General features: G+C 41.6%; 1 pseudogene; it reads right to left on the bottom strand.

Annotated features, from left to right (window-relative positions):
* Positions 1-474: 474 nt before the first annotated feature.
* On the bottom strand, positions 475-4925 carry LOC105000699 (annotated as a pseudogene).
* Between the last annotated feature and the right edge of the window lie 1120 nt (positions 4926-6045).

Genomic DNA, 6045 nt, shown 5'->3' with positions numbered 1-6045 from the left:
TTAATCCATTGTATATTCTTGCCTCCTTTGTCAAAGATAAAGTGTTCATATGTGCGTGGATTTATCTCTGGGCTTTCTATTTTGTTCCATTGATATATATTTCTGTCTTTGTGCCAGTACTGTAATGTCTTGATAACTGTAGCTTTGTAGTAGAGCCTGAAGTCAGGTAGGTTGATTCCTCCAGTTCCATTCTTCTTTCTCAAGATCGCTTTGGCTATTCGAGGTTTTTTGTATTTCCATACAAATTGTGAAATTATTTGTTCTAGCTCTGTGAAGAATACCATCCTGACCCTTTTATTGTTGAAATTAAAAAAAATAAAAGATACTTAAATACAATGGTGAATATATAGGACAAAACAGAATCATAAAATTTAATGCTGAATTAAGCAGTGAGCTGAATGTCTGGATCACCAAATTGGCTTTGAACCCAAAACCACTTAAAAATGGGTATGCTTGCTGTTAACAGCAACTGGCTTATAAGTGAAAGAATGGTCGAAGCTGTTCCAGTTGAACTTCAGGGAAATTCTCTTCTCAAGAACATCCTTTAACTGTTGCTGCAATTGATGGTTCAGTCTGGCCGAAACTGTGTTGGTTTCCTTATTGCGTTTAAATGAAACCTGAATAGCTTTCTTATCTTTCCCAACAGACCAAGGAATAGAAGGTTGTGATGCAGGAACAGCAGCTAGGACACCTGTCTTCTGTGCATGATCATCAACTTCTGGCCTTAATTCATCTTCTGATTTTAATCTCCTTCAAACAGGTTTAGGTGGTGGAGCAACAGGTGTTGTGCCTTTGTTGACATTGGCAGGAGCACTAGCAGCTGTCTTTTCTTCAATTTTACTATCTGTTTTGGCAAATCAAAGAGAACTTGCGGGATCAGAAGCTTTTTCAAACAGCAAGACCTCTGGATGTTTCTCGGCTTCATCATCTGTTCTTCATTTGCAGCAAACACTTCCAATTGGCTGAAATCTGCAAAATTTGGTTGTTCTGGTATCTGCTGAGGTGAGGTAGCAATGTGAGTTATTAGGCCATTGGCATCCACTGGGCAGTGCACAACAGGACAAGGAGCCTGTGAGGGCTGTGGTCTTGGAGGCATTGCAAGAGATTGGGCAACAGCTCCAGCCTGTGGCTTTCTGTTGTGATGGAAAAGATCTGATTTATACCTAAAGATGATGATCTAGAATGAGAGGGCTGAGGCCTTGGAGGTGGAGGTGGTGGTGCAGTGTTTTTAGGAGAGGTTCCTGAATGAGACCTTGGATGAGTTACATTGTTTCCAATCTGTTCTGGATCTGAAGTAAGAGAGTCTGAAGTACTGTAACCATCTGCTACAGTATTTCCAGAAGCAAATTTCACTGATGAATTTATCTTATTTTCTTCTGAAAGGTCAGGTGTTTTCACAAGCAATGGGCTTAGTGGGATTAGTACGATCATTGCCAGTTCTTCTAAGTTCCATTTCCTGCATGTGGATTTTGCTTGGAGTCATACGAATGGGATGGAGAAGACAATGGCACCCCACTCCAGTACTCTTGCCTGGAAAATCCCATGGACGGAGGAGCCTGGTAGGCTGCAGTCCATGGGTTTGCGAAGAGTCGGACATGACTGAGCGACTTCACTTTCACTTTTCACTTTCATGCATTGGAGGAGGAAATGGCAACCCACTCCAGTGTTCTTGCCTGGAGAATCCCAGGGACAGCGAAGCCTGGTGGGCTGCTGTCTATGGGATCACACAGAGTCGGACACGACTGAAGCAACTTAGAAGCATACGAATGGGAACTGGATGAACAATAGCAGTATCAGGATCAGCTGGTGCAATGTTAGAATCAAATTGGGTCAGAGTTTGTGAGCTTGAAGATCATTCACTAAATGTCTCCCACTGCTCACTGCTCTGATTCAGCTGGGACCAAGTCTGGTTTAGGGACAGCATTGACAGAGATTTGCTTGGAGGAGCCTCTGCAGGAGAGCCTGAATAACCTCTCACCTGGCTGATCCCCAACGTCTGCTGAATCTTCCAAACCAATCAGTTTGGGCATTAAGCTTTCAGGGAGTTTTTCTCGTAAGTCATAGCCATTGTTCCTAGCAACTACCAGATGAAATGCAGCACAAAACTCAACCAGTGTCAAGGCTCTATCTTTATCAAAATCTGAGAGTTCCCAAATATGAGAAAGTTGAATAGGAAATTTCAATTTTGTAAAAAACTCTTTAGCTGTAGATCCTGCAGCTAAACAGGAATCAATCTGTTTAGATCAGGCTGAACGGTTTTAAATTGATTTACATAGACTGTCTTTGTTCATCTGTTATTTCCCAAGGATCGTCATACCTACTGGATGGCCTACGAATTTCACTGGCAGTTGTAGCTGAGGCTACAGCTCGTATTGTTGTCTGGTCCTGGACAGAAGCAGGATGCATGGTTAAGAGTACTGGTTAGTGGGATATCTGCAAAACTGACCCAGTTCTCTTGAGGTGGAGGTGGAGAATGTCCTACCTACACTGCGTCACCAGCAGAAGAACCTGATTGTGCTTCACCAAAGGGAGCCCAGAATGGCCCAGGCTCTGCAAGAGGCCTCTCACTCTTTCCTCCACTGGGATGACGGTTTTGATTCCTCCATGTGTGGAGAAGTTGGTGGAGACTGCTGTGGTGAGACTACTGGGAAGCAGGTTCCTGCTGATCTATAGATGCGTGAGGCTGGGCAGTATCATGGCTTGTGGACCCCTTTTTCACTTGTCCCCTGCCAGGTGGTGGGGGCGTGGGTTACACCATAGTTCAGTTCAGTTCAGTTCAGTCGCTCAGTCATGTCCCATTCTTTGCAATCCCATGAATCACAGCACACCAGGCCTCCCTGTCCATCACAAACTCCCGGAGTTCACTCAAACTCATGTCCATCAAGTTGGTGATGCCATCCAGCCATCTCATCCTCTGTAAGACCCTTGATTTTCAGAATCTGAAGAATATGAGGTTGCATGACAAGATTCCTCTTCATTCTTTGAAGCAACAAATCTTGGCAGAGGACGGTCCTTTACTGTATTTATACTTTCTTCTCCAGGGGATCTTCCTGACCCAGGGATCAAACCTGCATCTCCTGCAGCCCCTTCGTTGCAGGTGGATTCTTTACCTCTGGGCCACCAGGGAAGCCCTTTAAATTGTCTACTTAAATACAATTTGCTTTTCCCCAGCCAAACTTGCCTGCATTCGATAGCTATCAAGTTCTTTTCAAAATGTGCCTTCTGGTCACATCACTCCACTCTTCAATTTTAAAGAAAATCTGTCTGTGACTTCCCATTGCTCTTAAGGTAAAGCTAAATCTAACACAGTGCTATCCTGTAGAACTTTCTGCAATAATGGAAATGTTCCCTGAACTCTCCAATATGGTGTCTACTATCTGCAAACGGGCAACTAAGCACCTGAAATGTAGCAAGTTCAACTGAGGAATACAAATCTTAATTCTCCTTAGTTTTAATTACTTTAAATCCAAATTTAAACAACCACATCAGCCAGTAGTATCCATGTGGAGCTCAAAAGATGGCCCCTGCATTGTCTAGTCTCTACCTATTCTCTAACCTTTTCTTATACCAAGCTCCCTACCTCTTGGTCTCTCTGACTCAGTCCTTTAAGTTTCACACATTGATTTTGCTTCCAGTTGACTCAAGAAAACTTTGCAAATATTATGCCTCTGTTAGGGGAATTCTTCCCATTTTTTTTTTTCCTAGTTAAAACCTACTCATCTTTCAGAGGACTTCCCAGGTGGCTCAATGGTAAAGAATCCACCTTCCAATGCAGGAAATGCAGGGGATGCAGTTTCGATCCTTGGGAAAGGAAATGGCAACCCACTCCAGTATCCTTGCCTGGGAAATCTCATGGACAGAGGAGCCCAGTAGACTATAGTCCTTGGGGTCGCAGAGTCAGACACAACTTAGTGATTAAACAACAACATCTTTCAGAAGATTCAAGAATGAAAATTGTGTCCCTAGGGAAGCCTTCTCAGCACATGAGGAGGCCAATTTCAAACGTGCTTAATTCATCATCATTGTCCTTGCAATTGTTTTAGTCTGATATTTATCTTTGTTGTTGCTTCCATAAAACTAGACTGTTAGATCAATGAAGGCATGGACCATTGTCACCCAGTAATTACTATTAGCATAGAATAAGTACTCTATAAATATTAATTACATCAAAGAGTGATTATTTTTTATTACTCTGTAGCTCCCAAAATTCAGTTTGATTTGGGCTTTTGTGGTACTATCTTTGACCAATTTTTGTGTAAATACTAAGCATACAAAATAGCAACTAAAGAAAGTTTATCCCATTGCCAACCTCTTTCCAGACCAACAAAGGAATGGAATGCGAGAGCTTCCTTGGTATTTACTGATGCAGAAGTAACTGAACATCTGAGCTAAAAGCTCAAACGGTGATTATTAGTATCCAATTTACCATAACAGTCTAAATGACATTCAGGCTGACAAATTGGTGAAGAAAACTTTCATAACTTTCACCCACAATCTGAGCTGCACAAATCCCTCTGCTCTTTATATCTTAATTTAATCCTTTTTGAAGTCATTTGTTCCTGTAACTGGCATTTTAATCTCTTATGTGCTTCTGGTTGTCCCAATTTCTCACTTATCAGAATACTCTTCTGCAGCTTAATGCTTTAAAAGAGGCTTTTGGAGTTTTACCTAACAAGATTCTTAAGTTCTCTTTCAAGGATCTTTGAGTTTTAATCTTTTTCTTCATAGTGACAGGCTCAATCCTAATTCCATGAATACATCTTGAACTTTTGAGGGGGACAGGTTTATAGGGCAATCTGTGTATTCATCTAGTCTGCCTCCCACCTTAAAGACAAAGATGTTGTCTCTCTGAATTCTTTAAAGGGCATGTAATAGAGACTAGTGTACTCTGCAACTAGGTGATTGTCCACACAAGATGGTCCCATTATAATCCCATAAAGCAAGGGTCCTCAACCTCCAGGCCACAGACTGATACCTCCTGTCAGATCAGCAGCGCCATTAATGTGCACAATAAATTTAATGCACTTGAGTCATCCTATGACCAACCTAGACAGCATATTAAAAAGCAGAGACATCACTTTACCGACAAAGGTCCATCTAGTCAAAGCTATGGTTTTTCCAGTAGTCATGTATGGATGTGAGAGTTGGACTGTAAAAAAGCTGAGCGCCAAAGAACTGATGCTTTTGAACTGTAGTGTTGGAGAAGACCCTTCAGAGTCCCTTTGACTGCAAGGAAATCCAACCAGTCCATCCTAAAGGACATCAGTCCTGAATATTCATTGGAAGGACTGATGCTGAGGCTGAAACTCCAATACTTTGGCCACCTGACACAAAGAACTGACTCATTTGAAAAGACCCTGATGCTGGGAAAAATTGAAGGCAGGAAGAAAAGGGGATGACAGAGGATGAGATGGTTGGATGGCATCACTGACTCAATGGACATGAGTCTGAGCAAGCTCTGGGAGTTGGTGATGGACAGGGAGGCCTGGCATGCTGCAGTCCATGGGGTTGCCAAGCATTGGACACGACTGAGTGACTGAACTGAATTCTACTTGTAATGTAGAATAAATATGCACTTATTACAATTGACTTGCATGTAATAATAATCAAGCTCCCACAGCCTTATGAGGTAGGCATTATTTACAGTCTGCAATCAAAACATCTAAAATCCAGAGCAGCTGAGTAATTACTGAAGATACTATAGATGGTGAGTGGCTAAACCATGCTTCACACTCAGTGTGATCCAAAAACTAAGACTCTTAACCCTGATCTCATACTGCCTGTTGTCAGGGTGGAAATTTGGACCCCATTTGGACCTTTCTTTATTCAAGAGCTGGTTATCTTTGTAGAAGCCGTTTTTCCCATCTCATATTATAATCTTTATGAACATTAAATAATTGTTGAATGAATGAGTAAATAAATATTAAACTTATCTCTGAGAAAGATTGTTAACTTGAAATGTGAATGGTGTTTGTTCATTAAATCAGGAAAAAGAAAAGTAAGGAGAAAGGAGAAATCTAAAACTAGGTTATTGAATCATTCTCC

Source organism: Bison bison, unplaced genomic scaffold (genome assembly GCF_000754665.1).
Source record: "Bison bison bison isolate TAMUID 2011002044 unplaced genomic scaffold, Bison_UMD1.0 scf7180017864373, whole genome shotgun sequence".
Lineage (NCBI taxonomy): Eukaryota > Metazoa > Chordata > Mammalia > Artiodactyla > Bovidae > Bison > Bison bison.
Note: the sequence above shows the minus strand (reverse complement) of the source record. Positions and strands in the feature narration are given on the sequence as shown.